Source organism: Lathyrus oleraceus, chromosome 4, assembly GCF_024323335.1.
Source record: "Lathyrus oleraceus cultivar Zhongwan6 chromosome 4, CAAS_Psat_ZW6_1.0, whole genome shotgun sequence".
NCBI lineage: Eukaryota > Viridiplantae > Streptophyta > Magnoliopsida > Fabales > Fabaceae > Lathyrus > Lathyrus oleraceus.
In genome coordinates, this window is record NC_066582.1 from 129608281 (window position 1) to 129630059 (window position 21779).

Genomic DNA, 21779 nt, shown 5'->3' on the forward strand with positions numbered 1-21779 from the left:
TTGTGTGATGCATGCATCATGTATATGTATGGTAAGTAGTGACTGATTTTCTGCTTGTTATTTTTCATATGATTGATGGTGTTGATGGTGGAGCATGGATGTTGCAACATGAAGGAAAACATGAAGGCTCTGCAAAACTTATCCCTTCTTTTTTCACTATTTTTTAATTCTTTTTATTATTATCATTATTTTGTAAAATATACAATTAGTGTAAATAATTAAAAAAAACTCTTATTTCAAGTTTTGCACTATTATTTATGATATAAAGTGTATTAGTAAATGTAAATAAAAATAAACTTTTTTTTTTGTATTATTAGCTTTTATGGAAAATGGATGCAAATATGTGGTATAAAAAAGGGATTAAATGTTATGATAAAAGATATGCTAAAATGATATCTTAAAAGCAAATGAAAAACATTCTAAATATAATTAATTCTCTCTTATGACAAAAAAAAAGCTTTATTTTTATTTTGAAACTTCTAACTTTTTCACTTAGACATGACCAATGACTATATGCATTAACAAGAAAAGTTAAATAAAAGGAAAGATTAAAACCAAAATGCAAAAAACACTTAAATGGACAAAGTCAATAGTCAAACTTTAACTTTGACTTTTCTTCAAATGCAAACTAATGTAAGATTCAATGTGCAGATGAAAATTATGAGACCAGTGTAGAAAAGCATGAAAATAGTAAATCAAGATCAATAAGTTAAACCTATGACATTGACTTTATTTGAATGTATGCAGATGAATAATTTTTGGTTGATGAAAATACATGACCAGATGCAATGGTTATGTTGATGCAAATGAAAAAGGACTAAAAGAAAATGCAATACAATTAAGGTAGGAAAAAATTGGGGTATGAGAGTATGAAAGACTAACAATGATAGGTTTTTACACAAGAAACACAATACACAAACTCAACTCGACAAAACTCTCCAACTGATTGAATATTCTCTTTAAAAGTATCTCTACAATTAAGGATAAATATCATTTTATATAAAGATTACTATCCTTCCGAAAGCCCATTAAGGTACAATCAAAATTCAATTGAATCAAATATTTAGCAAAAGAAATCTTTCTTTTAAAGTAAGTACAATTAAATCTCGTCATGCAAGAATGGTTATATTAAATATTTTCAAACCAAAATCTTTGCAAATCAACTTTAGAAGAATCTTGGACTAAATAAATTTGACATAAATCTTTATTTCAAAGCATACTCAATTAAATATTTATTTAAAAGCATATACAATGAAATATTTTCAAGTAGATTATATTTATCAAATAATTTTTTTTCAACCGAAGTCTTTTCAAAATAAATAGGCAGAATCTGAACGGAATAAATCTGAATGAGATTAATCTTTCTAAAACTAATTACAATGAATCTAGAACACCGTATCTAGAATCAAACAAAGTAAAAATAAATCTTTCCAAAAATATTGCATCAGGGGTTAACAGAGCCAAGATATCTCAACAACTTTCGAGACATCTTGCTTAATATTTTGCCGATAAAAATAAGTCAATCCTTGTGTAATACTACTTTTCATTTCCTTATTACTTTTTAAAGTTCTCCCTTCCTCTCTCTTTCATTATAGACTCTCAAATAAAGTCATAAAAATAGTTAGCCATTTGTTTGGATCTTAAAATAGAAGTTACGAAATGGATAGAACAATAACAACCACAACAACCAATCATAATCCCACTAAGTAGGTTTGGCTACATGGATAAAATTTTGCCATAATGTTGTATCCAGGACCATATTTCTATCCAAATTGTTAATCTCAAGTATTTATTAATAATTTATATTATAATTTTTGTATGTCTTTCTCTTCCTCTAGTTGTTTGACTTCTTTCCTTCTGATATATTCTCCTTGCTTCAGAATATATGTATTATCTCTACTGTAGGTGTTACCCCTACACTCTCTCTAATATTTTTATTTTTAATTATATCTTGTCTAATCTTACCACACATACAACTCAACATCCTCATGTTTGTTTCACTTATTCTATTTTTGTGTTGATTCTTAATCCCATAACATTTTGTTTCTCACAATATAACAAGTCTCATTGTAGTTCGATAAAAAATTCCCTTCTGCTTGAGTGGTACATTTACATCACATACAACCCCTGAAGCCCTCCTCCATTTCAACCACCCAACTTGAATTTGATGATTTGCATCCCCTTTACTTCTCCATCATTTTTGTATTATGGATCCAAGATATTTAAATCGTGTGACTTGAGAGATGATATGGTGTCTAACTTTCACCTCTAAGTTAGAAACACTTCTTCTTTTGTTGAACTTATATTTCATATATCCCATCTTACATCTGCTTAGGTAAAAACCGTGCATTTCTAAAGCTCTTCTCCAAGTATCCAACCTTTCATACACCTGCTTAGGCAAAAACCGTGCATTTCTAAATCTCGTCTCCAAGTAACCAACCTTTCATTTAAATCCTCATTTGCATCTCCAAGTAGGACAATATCTTCTACAAAAAACATACATCTCAATGTTAGTTCATAAATGTGTTCTGTGAGTACTTTCAAAGTTAAGGTAAAAAATTAGGAGCTTACGGTTGAATCTTAATGCAAAACTATTGTAATGGAAAAACTGTATGTCTCCCCACCTTGTGTCCGCACACTAGTCACTCCCTTCATACATATCTAGACTAACTCGAATATATGCAATCCTTACCCCTTCCTTCTTTAGGGCTTCCACAAAATCTCTCTAAGCATTCTATCATATGCCTTCTCCAAGTGATAAGTTAATAATATAATAATAAATTATAATATTACTACAATTACTATTTTTATTTTAAAAATTAAAAAAAATCATTTTAATAATTTTATTTTAGGTATAATTTTTTAAAGAAAAAATAGTAATATTTTTAAAAATTACATGATTTTAAATAAATATTTTCAAAATAATATTAAAAAAATGTTATACTTTTGTGTATACAAAAATTCTCTAATTTATAAAATAATTGTAATAAAATTTTTATAGGTATTTATTTTAAAATAAGTAAACATAATCCCTTAAGTTTCATAAAAAAACTCACAAAATTTATGAAAAAGATTAGATGAATTGAATCTTTCAATATTATCAAATGGATGGTTGGTATTTGTTAAGAATCAATTATATTTAAGATGTATAAAGTATAACTGATTTGTGTATCAATTACCATCAATATGTGTCAATATCAATCAATTGTAATTACTTATTGTATATCGCTCATATGAGTATAAATATATCATAGTGTGGTCTCATTAGACACATAGCATTATACACAAATACCTTTTCAATATGGTATCAAAAGTTACATGTTTCACTGTCCTTTTCTGTTTGCCCTAGTAACCTGTTGTTCAAAATACACACGCCCACTGCATGTCTCCGTTCTCTATCACCATGCATCCAATCACCGATGTTCCGCCACCACTTGGTTCGAAACTCTCTGGCTAACCCGTCGATGAAAGAATCTACACCAACCGACATTGTATACACCCCATGCATGACAACCGTCATGTTTCTCAGTTCGTTGCAATCGTCATTGCCCTCCCTAAAATTGCAGGTCTTTTATTTTTGATGTTTTTGTCAATTTATGTGTGTATTTTATTTGATTATTTATGTGTTTGTAATTTGTTCGATGTTTAATTATTTGTGTGTTTGAAATTCATTCGCATTTGAATTGTATTATGTTCCCTTCAGCTATTAAGCATTGTACCTTAAGTCCCTTCATTATTCAAAAATATTGAATATTGGTCCATGATACTGTGTGATCTTTTTTTAGCCTAGTAAGTTGGCTTTTTTCGTTTCATCTAATGTTGCTTGAATCATAAGTTAGAACACTTGAATCAAGGTGTTACGTTGTTTGGTTTGAATCATATACATTATATGACGCATATCATGCAAGTTGTAAAAATTGGACTTTGCCTCTATGTGATTTGGTTCGAATCACAAGATGAGCTTGACTCGAATCACAACTCTCCATGAAAGCTAAAATTAGGCTCTTCCTAATTTGATTCGAAACACAAGTTTAAATTGACTCGAATCACAATACAATATGACTTGAATCATAGTTTGCACATGACTCAAGTCATGGGTTTGAATAATGATTTGAATCATAACTTTAATAATCTAAACCTCCAACTTAGATTTAAATAGTTATTTCTTTGATGAAAAAAAGAAGAATCTCTCATTATGAAATTTTTTCATGATAAAAGAATTTATGAAAACTTTAGACAAAAATGTCAATTTGTCTTTCCTTCTATAGTGTGTCTATTCCTAGCACCTGTGTATCTTTCTCTTATTTGAAGAACAACTTATTGAGCGTGATCCATGTCAAAGGTGAAGGTGAGAAAAACAAGAAAGGGGGGGTTTGAATTGTTTTGAAAAATAAGCGCTTTTCAAACTGAAAATCACACAAGGATTTTATACTGGTTCGCTTATAACACAAAGCTACTCCAGTCCACCCGGCCAAGGTGATTTCGCCTTCAACAAGGACTTAATCCACTAATCTTGAAAGATTACAAACAACACTTAAGAGAGAAGAAAATCTCTTAGTCTTCTCAAGTCTACAGACTACACAGAGTCACTTGAGGAAATCAAACAAATAAAAGATACAAGATATGTAATCTAAAGTGCTTCTAAGAAAGCAAGTATTACAAACTTAAGAACAAATTTTTCACTTGATAAGCAAAAGCTTAGTGAAATTCTTTGAGAACAAAGATGATTTTCTTGAGCGTGAAATAATTCAGTATAGTTTTGGCTAGTTGATTTCTTGATTGTTCACTTGTGTGTTACTGAAAGTTGATTTGCAATCCTTTATATAGATCAGTTGAAGTAGTAGTTGAAACTGGTGGATATTAAACTGAGTTTACTCCATCACTTAAATAGCTTCTGCAGTTTAACTTTTCATCTTTGAAGTGACTACTTACCACAAGTAGTATCTTCTCTCTTGGAAGTGGAGATTAACGTCTCTTTCTCTGTTTAGGAAATCTATTTGAAAATCTTTACTTGACTTGAACGTTACTTCTTCATGATTAGCAAATCCATAATCAGAGTATTTGTGTTTCTGGAGAACCTTGGAATCTTGCTTCTGATGTTGATCTAAATAGATTCTTCAGAGGGCGTTGTTCAGAGTCAGAGGTTCTAGGACTTACTTCCTGTAAAGATGCTTCTGATGTTTGAGAATATGTATCTGATCTGCTTCAGAGCTTCTGATCATTTGATAATATGCTTCTGATCTGGTATTGTATCTGATGATGTCATCAGAGTCCTGCACACTTAGAAACTTTTCGTTAGGGTGCCATTTTTGGTTTCATCCTTTGTTATCATCAAAATCAAGGAATCTGTTGTAGAACAATTCTTGTTCTTACAATCTCCCCCCTTTTGATGATGACAAAACAACTTTAATTAGCAGATGAAACATGAATAAAAATTAGATCAGATAGACAGAAGCTCCCCCTGAGATAGTACTAGGGAGTTCAGAGGTTCTGAAGTTCTTACCAGAGTTTCTTTAGTAAAGAGGTTTCTGAAATATTCTGCAATTTCTTAAGTCCAAGTTAGATAATTTTGTTTATATAAAAAAAATGTTGCAGAATGCTTAATGGTTTTAGACAATATTTTCATCAGAGCTAATAATTACTTTCTCCCCCTTTTTGTCAGAATCAAAAAGACATAGTAAAAATAAGTAAAGAGAAACTAAATAAAGAGAAAAACGTAAAAATCATAGATAGAAGCACATTGGCAACAAACAAGACATCAGGTTCAAGAAAAAACAACAGAGTCAAAAGAAGACAGAAGCAAAAACAATAGGCAAGCAAAATAAATCCTAAGTGCCTAAGGGTTCGGAGGCGGAGGCATTCTCTGAAGCAGCATAGCAAGCATGTTCTAGATGTTTTCATTAACAGTATCTTGCTTGTCCATTCTTGTCCGGAGTTCATTCTGATCTTGCTTGAGTTCTTTCAGAGTCTGAAGAACCGTAGGGATCACAGAAGATGACTCCCCCAGAGTCAGAGCTTGCTGAGCTTCAGCTTCAGCAGCAGCTTGAGCTTCTGCATCTGCCAGAGCCTTTGCTTCAGCTTCTTGTTGCCTTAGGATTTCTGCTTCCTGAGCAATTCTTTCCTCTTCTATTCTTCTTGCTTCTTCTGCTTCTCTAGCCAACCTTTCTTCCTCAAGTCTTCTGGCCTCAGCTTCTCTGGCAAGTCTCTCCTGGAGTCTTGCCTCAGCATTTCTGATGTAGTCATTTCTGACTTGTTCAGATATGCTCTTCAGCCTAAAGGACTCAGATGTCATCCAGCCAATGACTCTGTTCCAGTGTGTCCTTACAGATTCAGGATCATCACTGATTTCAGAGCTAGTGACCAGAGAATCAACCTTTTGAGCTGAAGCCTCTGCAATCATAAAGATGGCTTCCTTAAGGGTAGGTTTAGAAAGCTCAGGTTCAGGTTCTGGTTCAGAGGTATGAGGTGGAGGGCTGAGATTCAAGGTTTGAGGTTCAGATTCTGACTCAGGTTGGAGTTCAGATTCTGCTTCTGGTTGAAGACTGGGGGATGAAGCATAAAGTGGGTTTAAATCTAAAGGTTCGGATTCTGGTTCAGGTGCAGCGGGAATTTTTGGTGGGGTGATATCAGAGGTGTGTGGTTCAGATGGTTGAATTTCAGAGGGTATGGTGGTTGTTTGTTGTGGTGGTTGTTGTGAAGCAATTCTATGAGCAAAAATAGTGGCTATTGTTGGGGATTCAGGGTCAGAAAATTCAGGGTCAGAGGAAACAGTAACGTAGGGAGGTGATTCAGGTTCAGAGGATGAAGAAGAAGAAGTGCTTTGGTGAGTTTGTGCAGGTACAGAGGGAGGAATGAAGGTTCTGGCTATGTTTAGAACTGGTGTAGGTTGAGAGGTTCTGGTGATTGAGGGTGTAATGTCAGATGTAGTATAAATGGGTTGAGAGGAGAGAGGGTTAGAGGAAGCCTTCTGAAGATTAGAGGAGACATGAGGAACAGACTTACCAGTTGAGATTTGCAGAGGAGCAGAAGATCCGCTTCCAGAAGCTCCTTCAAGTCTGGCTTTCTTTGCTTTCCTTGCCTCAGCAGCTATCTGTTTCTCAGAGACACCTCTCTTGTATCTGACTAGATCTTCTTCAGAGTCCAGACAGTCATCGAGGCTGAAATCAGAGACATCAATACCTTCTTCCAGCAGACGATGAAGATAGATGACAACAGCGTCTCTGGGTTCGTTCTTGAAGAATCTGGCAAGGCCATGAGGCATCTTCCTCTGATCTTTCAAGCAATCCCAGGAGGTATCCAGAGTTGGCTTGACTCTAATCTCTTTGATGATTCCCATGCTTTTGAGGTTTCTGGCATTCATAGGCTTTCCCACATCAATTGCCAGATCAACCATACATCTGGTCTTTTCCAGTTGGTCAACCAATCCATGCTCAATGAAGACATCAGAAAGCAATCTTCCCAGAGGGATGTAAGACCTTGGCTTCATATTGTTTCTGGTTTCTTTGACAGAATCCCTCAGATATCTGAAAAGGAGAACAGGGAGGTTGATCTGGATACCCTTCTGAATACAGTATAAAATGCATTTTTGATCAGCATTTATGTAATCAGAGGAGTTGGAGGCTGGGCGATGGTGAATAGTACCCAGAATGATCTTTAGCCACACTCGGAGGTTCTGGTGTAGCTCTTTGTTCTTAGAGGGGTTTCCTTCAACATTTGGTTTGAAAATTGTTGGGTTGATAACTTCAGTGATGCGTTTAGACCTAGGAGGGATGTTGTAAATCCTTTTTCCTCCACTACTTTCCATATTCAACAGAGAGGCAATAGACCCTTCTGTGATAACTATCTTCACTCCCAGAACAAAAGAGACAATGAATTGGTCATCTGCATCAGCATGTCTCCAGAATTCCTTGACCAGAAGAGGGTAGATTGGACCATATAACCTTTGGAAATAATTCTCCCACCCTTGTTGACGCAGTTCTCCAGTTAGATCAACGCCATTTCTTCTTAGGTTGTCAAAATCAACCAAAGATTCACACAAAACATCCAAACCTTCAAAGGGAGTTGAAAGGTTTATGTGGCGTTCTCGGTCAAGAATGTGGGGTTCTTGATAAACAGGGGTTATAGAAACACCGGTGACGGTTGGAGTTGAAATACTAGAGGTTTGAGCGGTGGAACTAGACTCCATTTGCTGTGAGTAGTTGAATAGTTGTTGTTGTTGAGCATCCATTGTAAAGAAGAAGATGAAGAACTTTGCAGAGAATGCTTCGAGAGAGGGTTTAGGGTTTTAGAGTGAGTGAGAGTGATAAGTGTGAAATGTGAGAGAAAGTGTTTATATACTTAAGTTAAAAACACATGCAAAACGACACACATACCAGCGTTAGCACAAAAATCAAAATAGCACGTTTGGGGGGAAAAAATGATTACAGCTAATAAATGAATGTCTAATCCCAACAGTACGCACACTGCTCTAGGAGATTTCAAACGTTCTGACCTTTGATTTCTTTTGACAGCTGTCTAGAAGTTCTAGGGTTAGACGTTTAATGCTCCACGTGTTGATGTATCTGATCTTCAGGAATACCAAAGGATTGGTTTCTGAAGATTTCTAACTCAGATATCTTCTTAACTTGTAGAAGTATCAGAGTCAGAGGCAGAAGTGTATTTGTTTTTATCAGAGTCTCATTTTACATGTTCAGAGCCATATTTTACTCAGGGCAATTTTTAATGTTCAGATGTTCTAGGATAAAAAGAAATCTATCTTCAGCTAGAGGCTTAGTAAAGATATCTGCCCATTGATGTTCTGTATCAATGAACTTCAATGTTACTATCCCTTTCTGAACATAGTCTCTGATAAAATGATGTTTTATTTCTATGTGTTTGGCTCTGGAATGTAGAATGGGATTCTTACTTAAACAAATAGCAGCAGTATTATCACAAAAGATAGGAATGTTACTCTCAAATATCTGAAGATCTTCTAGCTGATGCTTCATCCAGAGCATCTGAGTTGTGCACAGTGACGCTGAGATGTATTCTGCTTCTGCAGTTGATAGAGCGATAGTTGACTGTCTTTTGCTAGCCCAGGAGATTAGATTGTTTCCCAGAAGCTGGCAATTTCCAGAAGTACTTTTTCGTTCTATTCTATCTCCTGCGTAATCTGCATCACAATAACCCGAGAGTCTATACTCTGATGTTTTCTTATACATCAGGCCCAGGTTAGGAGTTCCTTTCAGATACTTAAGAATTCTCTTAACAGCTGTTAAATGAGATTCTCTAGGATCTGATTGGAATCTGGCACAAAGACAGACGCTAAAAAGAATATCAGGACGAGTAGCAGTCAGATAGAGAAGAGAGCCTATCATACCTCGATAGAGCTTCTGACAAACTTTGTTGCTTACCTCTTCCTTCTCCAGAATGCAAGTTGGGTGCATGGGAGTCTTTGCAGAGTTGCATTCAGTCATGTCAAACTTCTTCAGAACGTCTCTAATGTATTTACTTTGATGGACGTACGTGACTTCTGGAGTTTGATTAATTTGAATTCCCAGAAAGAACTTTAGTTCTTGCATTAGACTCATTTCAAATTCTGCCTGCATTAACTTAGAAAATTCTTGGCAAACAGAGATATTAGCAGAACCAAAAATAATATCATCAACATAAATTTGGCATATCATGAGATCATTATTAATGTTTTTACAGAAGAGTGTAGAATCAACTTTCCCTCTAATAAAATTTTGTTCCAGAAGAAAATTGCTTAAGCGTTCATACCAAGCTCTGGGAGCTTGTTTAAGTCCATATAAGGATTTCTTAAGTTTAAAAACATGTTCTGGAAATTTTGAGTTTTCAAAGCCTGGAGGTTGATTGACATACACTTCTTCTGAAATATAACCATTAAGAAATGCACTCTTGACATCCATTTGGTATAATTTGATAGAATGATTAATAGCAAAAGATACAAGAAGACGAATAGATTCTAACCTCGCGACTGGAGCAAAAGTTTCATTATAATCAATACCTTCTTGTTGACTATAACCTTGAGCTACCAGTCGTGCTTTGTTTCTGACAACTTCTCCTTTCTCGTTCAGCTTGTTTCTGAAAACCCATCTGGTTCCAATGATGTGAGTGCTTCTGGGTTTAGGAACGAGATCCCAGACATCATTCTTGGAGAATTGATCTAATTCTTCTTGCATAGCTGCCACCCAATCGTTATCTTGAAGAGCTTCATCACAAGACGTAGGCTCAATCAGAGACACTAGTCCCAGAGGAATATCTTCAGAAGTTCTGAAGGTAGATCTGGTTCTAACAGGTTCATCTTTGTTTCCCAAAATCAAATCTTCAGATACGTTAATACGACTTTTAACTTTCCTTGGAATTTCTGGAGATTTAATTTCTTCAGAGTCTTGAGTGACAGTTGCTTCTGGAGTTTTCTCAGATTCTACAAGAGTGATTTCCAAATCTGCAAACTTTTCAACTAGCTTTGACTTTTCAGGGTCAAGCTTATCATCAAATCTGACATGAATTGATTCCTCCACAATTTTGGTTTCTGTGTTGTATACTCTATAGCCTTTAGAGCGTTCTGAGTATCCTAACATAATACCTTTCTGTGCTTTGGAATCAAACTTGTTCAGATGTTCTTTAGTATTTAATATAAAACAAGAGCATCCAAAAGGATGAAAATATGAGATGTTGGGTTTTCTTCCTTTACACAGTTCATAGGGAGTCTTTTCAAGAATAGGTCTTATAGAGATTCTATTCTGAATATAACACGCTGTATTTACAGCTTCTGCCCAAAAGTGCTTTGCTACATTAGTTTCATTGATCATGGTTCTGGCCATTTCTTGGAGTGTCCTATTCTTCCTCTCTACAACTCCATTTTGTTGTGGAGTTCTAGGGCAGGAGAAATCATGGGATATTCCATTAGAATCAAATAATTCTTCAAAATCTTTATTTTCAAATTCTCCACCATGATCACTTCTGACTCTAACAATTTTGGAGTCAAATTCTTTTTGCACTTTGGAACAGAAACTGGTGAATACAGAGTGAGACTCACTCTTGTGCTTTAGGAATTTTACCCATGTCCAGCGACTGTAATCATCAACAATGACTAATCCATACTTCTTTCCATTAACTGATGCTGTTTTCACAGGACCAAATAAGTCAATGTGAAGAAGTTCCAGAGGCTTAGAGGTAGAAACAACATTTTTCTTTTTAAAAGATGTTTTTGAAAATTTTCCTTTCTGACAAGCTTCACACAGAGCATCTGAAGAAAACTTCAGTTTAGGTAGGCCTCTGACTAACTCAAGTTTAGTTAGCTGAGAAAGTTTCCTCATGCTAATGTGGCCTAAGCGTCTATGCCATACCCATTGCTCTTCATGAACTGACATTAGACATTTAACATTTTGATCTTTTAAATCAGAAAGATTTATTTTGTAAATGTTGTTTTTCCTCTTGCCTGTGAAAAGGACAGAGCCATCGTTCTGATTAATGGCTTTACATGTTTTTTGATTGAAGATTACATCATAACCGTTATCACTTAATTGACTTATGGATAACAAGTTATGCATTAATCCTTCTACATAAAGAACATCAGATATAGAGGGAAGAGTACCATTACCAATTGTTCCGGAGCCTCTGATCCTTCCTTTCTGATCTCCTCCGAAGCCTACAAATCCAGCGTCTTTAAGTTCCAGGCTTTGGAACATAGACCTTCTTCCCGTCATATGTCGCGAGCATCCAGAGTCCAGGTACCATGACTGGTGTCTGAACTTTGCTGCATAGGATATCTCTTCAGATTCTTCGTCTGAACAGCTGGATGTGGTAGCCATAAGTGCTACGTTGGCCTGTTCATCAGAGTCAGATTCTGATGATCCAGATTCACTGTCATCCCAGGTAGCCATCAGTCCTTTCTTTGTTCTGAAGGTGTTTTTCTTGAAGCTTTCTTTCCTAGGGTTGTCCTTCTTCAACTTGGGGCATTCATTTCTATAATGACCTGTTTCTTTACATTCATAACAGGTAATATCTTTGTTAGCTTTACCTTTTGAAGTTGACTCTGATCGATCCCCTCTGGGTCTAGGTCTTCTGAAGTTGTTGTTCCTCTTTTTCCAGAGTTGCTTGACTCTTCTGGTTAGTAGGGACAACTCTTCTTCGTCATCAGAGTCTTCTGGTTCAGAATCGTCAGTATCTTCAGCTTCTGCCTGGAGAGCTTTGGTTCTGTCAGGTTTCCGTCTTTCAGATCTGGACTTCAGCGCTACTGACTTGTTCCTTTTCTGAGGCTCATCCTCCTCTAGTTCTATCTCATGGCTTCTGAGAGAACTAACAAGTTCTTCAAGGCTGATATTGTTCAGATCCTTTGACAGCTTCAGAGCAGTAACCATAGGTCTCCACTTCTTTGGCAGACTTCTGACTATCTTCTTAACATGATCTGCAGTCGTGTATCCTTTGTCTAACACTTTAAGACCTGCAATAAGAGTTTGAAATCTAGAAAACATAGCCTCTATAGCTTCGTCGTCTTCCATTTTGAAGGCTTCATATTTCTGGATAAGTGCCAGAGCCTTCGTCTCCTTGACTTGGGAGTTTCCTTCATGGGTCATCTTCAGAGAGTCAAGTATATCTTTGGCAGTCTCTCTGTTGGTGATCTTTTCATATTCATTGTATGATATAGCATTTAGAAGTATTGTTCTGGCCTTGTGGTGATTTTTGAAAACACGTTTCTGATCTTCTGACATTTTGCTTCTGGGAACTTCAGCTCCATTTCCTGAGACTGGAGGTGTATATCCATCTGTGACTATGTCCCAGAGGTCAGCATCATAACCCAGAAAGAAACTTTCAATTCTATCTTTCCAGTAATCAAATTTTTCTCCATCAAAAACAGGAGGCTTGGCATTGTAAGAATCTCTTTCATTTGAGTGGGCCATTGTTTTTCTCGAACTGGATCTCTCTACACGGTTAAGTGTTTGATTAGAAAATCAATAACAGAGCCTGAGCTCTGATACCAATTGAAGGTGAGAAAAACAAGAAAGGGGGGGTTTGAATTGTTTTGAAAAATAAGCGCTTTTCAAACTGAAAATCACACAAGGATTTTATACTGGTTCGCTTATAACACAAAGCTACTCCAGTCCACCCGGCCAAGGTGATTTCGCCTTCAACAAGGACTTAATCCACTAATCTTGAAAGATTACAAACAACACTTAAGAGAGAAGAAAATCTCTTAGTCTTCTCAAGTCTACAGACTACACAGAGTCACTTGAGGAAATCAAACAAATAAAAGATACAAGATATGTAATCTAAAGTGCTTCTAAGAAAGCAAGTATTACAAACTTAAGAACAGATTTTTCACTTGATAAGCAAAAGCTTAGTGAAATTCTTTGAGAACAAAGATGATTTTCTTGAGCGTGAAATAATTCAGTATAGTTTTGGCTAGTTGATTTCTTGATTGTTCACTTGTGTGTTACTGAAAGTTGATTTGCAATCCTTTATATAGATCAGTTGAAGTAGTAGTTGAAACTGGTGGATATTAAACTGAGTTTACTCCATCACTTAAATAGCTTCTGCAGTTTAACTTTTCATCTTTGAAGTGACTACTTACCACAAGTAGTATCTTCTCTCTTGGAAGTGGAGATTAACGTCTCTTTCTCTGTTTAGGAAATCTATTTGAAAATCTTTACTTGACTTGAACGTTACTTCTTCATGATTAGCAAATCCATAATCAGAGTATTTGTGTTTCTGGAGAACCTTGGAATCTTGCTTCTGATGTTGATCTAAATAGATTCTTCAGAGGGCGTTGTTCAGAGTCAGAGGTTCTAGGACTTACTTCCTGTAAAGATGCTTCTGATGTTTGAGAATATGTATCTGATCTGCTTCAGAGCTTCTGATCATTTGATAATATGCTTCTGATCTGGTATTGTATCTGATGATGTCATCAGAGTCCTGCACACTTAGAAACTTTTCGTTAGGGTGCCATTTTTGGTTTCATCCTTTGTTATCATCAAAATCAAGGAATCTGTTGTAGAACAATTCTTGTTCTTACAAAAGGTTGCATCTCCTTTTTTTTTATTATACTTTGTGTGTAATATTTTTGTTGAGTAAAACCAGAGAAAAAGAGTTGATCTATCTTGTAATGATTCATTATTGATCAAGTTCATGATAACCATCAAGATCTAAGAACCTATATGTTTGTTCTTCATTCACCCACATCTAATTCCTTATTGATATATTGTGAATTAGTGTGTGTGTGTGTGTGTGTGTGTTTGTGTGTGTGTGTGTGTGTGTGTATGTGTGTTTGTGTGTATGTGTGTGTGTGTGCGTGTGTTTGTGTGTGTGTGTCTGTGATTGTGTGTATTTGTGTGGGTGTGGGTGTGGGTGTGTGTGCGCACGTGTGTGTATGTGTGTGTGGGGGGGGGGTGTATATGTGTGTGTGTATGTATATGTGTGTATGTGTATGAGAGAGAGAGAGAGAGAAAGAGAGAGAGAGAGAGAGATTCTTTTGGCAATGTTCATCATTTTCAACCTTAGTCCTAATCCAATGTTGTGGACCCTCATCTCTAAATACTGAGTGTTTAAGGGAGACTAGTGGTACATTAGGGTATCTTATATTTTTGTGTGAAGTTTACTGTTTGTAACAGGTGAAAAAATCATTTCTTGAATACGATTGGGATGTTGTGCCATCCATCCAGATAAGAGTTTCAATATACTTCATGGAAGACTTTGGCGAAGTAGAGTATATTATATTCGTAAGACAGAGTTAAGAGTTGTCTATCATTGGTGAAACTGTGTAAATACTATTTGTATACAAAGTTGGGAGTTGTCTAATTTAAAGCTTAGCTAAAGGAAATCACTCAGAGAAGAAATCGGCAGGATCAAGGTGGATTGCCACATATGAAGACTTGGAGCAGGTTCGGTGGTACCATTGATGTGGCCTTACAATGGCGATGGGTATTAATGTTGTGTTTTAGGTTCGAGAGGAACCAATGACGAGAATGGAAGTTGGAGGTGGAGACTGTAACACCTATTTTTCTACCCCAAAATACTTAACTTATAATCAGAGTAAATAAGCACGCATATAAACAAAAGGGCGTCACATCGACATTTTCAAAAACTAAAAGCTTTCAAAAACCAACATCATTCATCATCAATATACAATACACCTGGTTATTTAAAATAACACATTTCACTTATCATGAATATTCAAGAATATGCGTTCGCAGCGGAAAATAATGAACACTCATGTATATCATAAAATGATCCATGTCCCATACCATGATCATCTCTCAATAATCTCCTCAAGATAACTAAAACCATATCCAGAATATTTGGCACTATGGCCTCTCAAACCGCAATTTTCAAATAAACATGTTCACAAGTAATAACATAATACGTATCCAAATCAGATATGAGTTCAATACTACCAATCTACCCCGTGTTACATGACCAGAGCATTGACTCACTACTTAGTCTCTAAAACAAAGCACCGGAACTCTCCAGCTAATCTCGAGTGAGTTACCGTCCGCTTACTTCCGCAATACTACTCTGGAGTATCTGCGCGATGCCATGTAAAGCAACATTCAAACAGAAGGGTGAGAATTCAAATCATTATGAAGAAGTATAATAAAGCACAATGATTAAATCAACAAAGAACGAAATTCATCACACCTTGTATAACCATGTCAATAATATTAACCAACATTTATTTCACATGTTTCAAGCATACATAAAACTCAGGGAGTATAATATTACAATCCAATACTATATTCCCAATTATACACATAACTACAATTATCACATAATCACATATTTTGTCAAATTATGTATCCAAATATCACCAAATTCAATTACTATATCTCATACACACCTCACAATCACATCAATGCTAACATTCAATTATCACACAACTCTAATGTGACTCAATGCAAGACATGTGACTCTATGCATGTGGTACCGCAATGTGAACCCAACGTTTCACCGCTTTCCGATTCAATATCTAGAATCCAAGCCACGCTCCCGATCCGGACAAGATCAAAGCCACTATGTCTATTTCCAATTAAGGATCAACGTCTGCTACGCCTATTTCCATTCAAGGATCAACGTCTATTACCATGTGAACCCACAGTTTCACCGCTTCCACCATGAAGCCGACCATGCCATGAATGAATGTACAAATACCAACACATATGCAATTAAGATCATCTCTACCATCTTAACATTCCACATATCACCATAATTCAACTCTATGAATTATCCATCAATGGTACATATACACATTCATAACAATATATCATTCACAAATATAGGCTAATTATCAAATACGCACACTAGATTTCATTTCAAATTGAATACAACTTTTAAAATCTCAATTTTTCATTTTTTTTAGCAAGTAACCGGTTAACACAAAACAGAATGCAATTTCCTGCGCAGATTTTTAGCAAGTAACCGGTTAACGCTCGTAGGGTAACCGGTTAACACAAAACAGAATCAACTTCTGGGCAGGTTTTTGAGCAAGTAACCGGTTAACGCTCTCAGGGTAACCGGTTAACACAAAACAAAATGCAGAATTTTCTGCATTTTTCATCGTTGGAGGACTTTCGGACCTCCGATTTCGATTCCGTAAAAAGCCAAACGCTCAGAAAATTATAACTCATACAATACTCTAAGTATATAAAGTTAATTTTCAGTTTTAACACAGTTAAATCACCACAATCAAGAATACTCATCAAAACCTAACAATTTCAAAACCATGAAATTTAGGGATTTCAACGTAAACATATTTCTACCCATTGGCCCAATCATACTAACTCATAATAATAAGGATTCTCCCCCTTACCTCTTCAATTTTCTGGAAACCTTAGCTTCTCTCTTGTTCTTCCCCTCTTCTCCTTACTTTTCCTCTTTTCTTTCTCTGTTGCCGTCAAATGATCAAATGAATCCTACTTCTCACTCTCCTCACCTCTTATATCCTAGTATTATATTTGAGCTTAAAGAATGATACCTCTAATTTAATTATTAGGCCCAATAAGACCTAGTATTATAATATCTCTATTTAATTCAAATAAATTAAACCAACTCATTATGCACACCAAGTTAATTAATTCAATTATTCATTATATTTCATATCAACTAAATAATTAATTAACACACCAAATTAATTAATATAATCAATTATTATGCTACCTAACAACCAATTAATTAATTAACACTCTAAATAAATAAAATAAAATATAATAATAATAATAATATAAGAAATAAATACTAAAATTGGGTTGTTACAACTCTCCCCCACTTAAAGATTTTCGGCCTCGAAAATTTACCTCAAACGAACAACTCCAGATACGATTCCTTCATCTTATCCTCGAGTTCCCAAGTAATATTGCCATTGGCGGCTCCGCCCCATATCACTTTCACCAAAGCAATCTCCTTACCACGAAGCTTCTTCACTTCTCGATCTTCAATTCGCATAGGTGATGTATCAACCGTCAAATTATCCCGCACTTGAACATCATCTAATGGAACAACATGCGATGGATCCGCAATATACTTCCTCAATTGAGACACATGGAACACATCATGAAGATTAGAAAGTGGCGGTGGTAATGCAATCCGATATGCCACTTCACATACCCTCTCGGAAATCTGATAAGGACCAATGAAACGCGGCGTCAACTTACGCGACTTCAAAGCTCTACCAACACCCGTTACTGGCGTAACTTGAAAAAACACATGCTCATCTTTCTCAAACTCAAGATCTTTCCTCCTCTTATCATGGTAACTCTTTTGACGACTCTGAGAAGCCTTCATCTTCTCTTGAATCATCTTAATCTTATCCGTAGTCTCTTGAATCAACTCGGGTCCAACCACAACACTCTCTCCCGATTCGTACCAACACAAAGGAGTTCTACACCTTCTACCATAAAGAGCCTCAAAAGGTGCCATTCCAATACTCGAATGGAAACTGTTGTTATACGTAAACTCGATCAAAGGCAAGAAACTATCCCAATTTCCTCCTTGTTCCAAAACACAAGACCTCAAAAGATCTTCAAGTGACTGAATAGTTCTCTCCGTTTGACCATCAATTTTCGGATGATATGCCGAACTCACACGCAACTTCGTACCCAAAGCACTTTGCAAACCTTCCCAAAATCTCGAAGTGAACCTTGGATCTCTATCTGAAACAATGCTTGACGGAATACTATGCAAACACACAATCCTTTCGATGTACAACTTAGCAAGTCTCTCCATCGAATAATCCATCCTTATTGGAATAAAATTAGCACATTTCGTCAACCTGTCCACAACGACCCAAATCGCCTAACAATTACTCGATGTTCTCGGCAAACCCGAAACAAAATCCATAGAGACACTATCCCACTTCCACTCGGGAATAGATAACGGTTGCATCAAACCAGACGGCTTTTGATGTTCAATCTTTGACTTTTGACAAGTCAAACATGAATACACAAATTCCGCTACATCCTTCTTCATACCTTGCCACCAAAACATCTTCCTCAAGTCTTGATACATTTTAGTAGCACCAGGATGAATACTCAGACCACTTCTATGCCCTTCCTCGAGAATCCTCTTTCTCAAATCCGCAACATCCAGAACACAAACTCGATCACGACACCTCATGATACCATTCTCATCAATCCGAAAGTCACCACCTTTGCCTTGATTAATCAATGTCGTAACATCGACTAATTTCAAATCTGACTTCTGACCTTCTCTAATCTCGTCAAGAATGCCACACGTAAGCTTTAACATACCAAGTTTAACACACGAAGACGTCGCTTCACAAGCCAAACTCAAATCTCTAAATTGCTCCAACAATTCAAATTCTCAAATCATCAACATAGACATGTGCAATGCCTTCCTACTCAATGCATCGGCTACAACATTCGCCTTTCCAGGATGATAATTCAAACCAAAATCATAATCTTTCAAGAATTCCAACCATCTCCTTTGTCTCATATTCAATTCCTCCTGATCGAACAAGTACTTCAAACTCTTGTGATCACTAAACACATCAAATCGCGATCCAAACAAATAATGTCTCCAAAGCTTCAACACAAACACAACGGCGGCCAACTCTAAATCATGCGTCGGATAATTCATCTCATGAACTTTAAGTTGCCTTGAAGCATAAGCTACAACTTGCCCTTTTTGCATCAAAACACCTCCCAAACCCAACAAAGAAGCATCACAATACACAACGAAAGGTTCTAACGGATCCGGTAAAATCAAAATAGGAGCCGTAGTCAATCTTCTCTTAAGCTCTTGAAAATTCGCTTCACACTGCGAAATCCAAATGAAATCTTGACCTTTCCTAGTCAACTGTGTCAATGGTAACGACAACTTAGAAAATCCTTCAATGAACTTCCTATAATAACCAGCCAAACCAAGGAAACTTCTAATCTCAGCAACAGACTTAGGAGCTTCCCATTGAGATACAACTTCAATCTTCGTAGGATCCACAGAAATACCACCACTCGAAATCACATGTCCAAGAAAACTTACTTCACTCAACCAAAACTCACATTTAGAGAGTTTAGCAAACAACTTCCTCTCTTTCAACACCGATAACGCAACCTTCAAATGCTCGGCATGATCCTCTTCACTCTTAGAATAAATCAATATATCGTCGATGAACACAACAACAAACTTATCTAGATAATCATGAAAAATTCTATTCATATACTCCATAAATACACCAGGTGCATTAGTCACACCAAAAGGCATCACGGAGTACTCGTAGTGACCATACCTTGTCCGAAAAGCAGTCTTTTGAATATCCTCAGCCCTTACACGAATCTGATGATACCCAGACCTCAAATCAATCTTGCTAAACACACAAGCTCCAACCAGCTGATCCATCAGATCATCAATCCTCGGAAGTGGATACTGAAGGAGAATTGCCATCCAAGGCGCAACGGAATTTAAAAATTTCTCCATTTAGTGATCCTTACGAATGGGCATGATCAGTGATAGAATCGTTACCTCTTGTGGCGATTCAAACCTTTGGTGCAAATCTCTTGTAACGATCAAAAACTTTGGATACAGATCCACGGGGCGATCACGAACCTTGAACGATGACAACGTCTCTACTCAGTCCACACGAACGGGTTCCTTCAATCTCAGTGCTAGCTGGTACGAATGAAGGCTTTGAGTGAGAGAGAGAGAGAGGGAAACGAAATTCCAAGTCTTCACTTGAGTGTTAGTTTGAGTGACAATGCTTCTACCCAAGGGTTCTATTTATAGAACCACTTGTGTGGGCTTCAAGCTAAAAAGCCCACTTAAGTGTATTTTGGCTCGTATCTTATAATATGCCAAAATCACTTAAGTATTTGGTACCTTACCATATTTCGTATTCCACTTAAGTGCACCGTACCTTATGGTGTCCCTTAGTTACTCTATTTCTCATCAATCCGTCCTTTGTGTGTGACCCTGTAGGTTTTCGCGACGTTGGCAATTATATTAAATCACGCATTTAACATAATAAACAGTGAGCGGTATCTAGCAACACATCACTGCTACCCAAGACACGAAAATGTCATGTGATCTGACAAAACCTCCTATGATAATAATTATGTGTATAATTACCCCTTTTCCCTTATGTCTATATTGAACACAAGGTATAGACCGTGTCATCCTTGTCCAGTTCAATATTGGGCCCATAGACATTTATCCTGTTACGCAGGATGGGCAAATTCCATCTAGGTCACTCATGTTCCTCAGCATGCTTCGTGGAGTACCCATCAACTGTCTTTATGGTTATCCAGTTACGGACAACGTTGGATCAGCAATAAAGCACTCGACTCTACATCTAGGATCCATAGTGGTTTCAGGTCGAAGAGTGGTATACACCATTATCACCATGAGAATAACTTATGACACTTTGCATAACTTTCTATATAGTATTCTCATAGCGGGTCAATCCGGTATAAATATTACTCTTAATATTCATACCTATGTTTAAGACTTGATAACTCTTTATCCATGATCCATGAGATGTGATCATCAGTCTACAAACATAATAGTCTTAATGCTTTAATGTTATCCCACTTCACAATAAAGCTCGACTACGGATACTTTAAGAATAGTGTCCTTATGTTTAATGTGATCTCATGATTAAGTCATACTTGATACATTAAACGGACTAGCTATTCTAGGGACTTTAGTAATCAAACATGATAAAGAAAAAGCCTTTTATTAATTAATAAATAATTCGATACAAGTACCAAAAGTATTGGCCTCTAGGGCTTACACCAACAGATACTTGTTCTTAATCGTCACTTTATTCAGTTGTCTATAATCAACACATAATCTCATAGAACCTTCTTTCTTCTTGACCAACAGAACAGGTGCACCCCACGGCGACACATTAGGACGAATAAACCTCTTCTCGAGCAAGTCTCAAGTTGACTCTTCAACTCTTTCAACTCAGAAGCAGACATTCGATAGGGAGCCATCGATACAGCACTAGTTCCAAGAACTAAATCAATCGAAAACTCAACCTCACGTTTCGGCGGTAAATCACTTATATCTTCCGGAAATACCTCCGCAAACTCACAAACTATTGTCAATTCTTCGATCGTCCTCTTCTCACGAATATCCAAAGTTGCCAACAACATAAACAACTCGGCACCACCTTGCACCGATTCATCCACTTGCTTAGCAGACACAAACCAATCTTCCTTCGCACCAACCTCAGGAAACATAATCGTCTTCTCGAAACAGTTGATATACACCCGATTAAGTTCTAACCAATTCATACCCAAAATCACATCAAGTTGCTCTAAAGG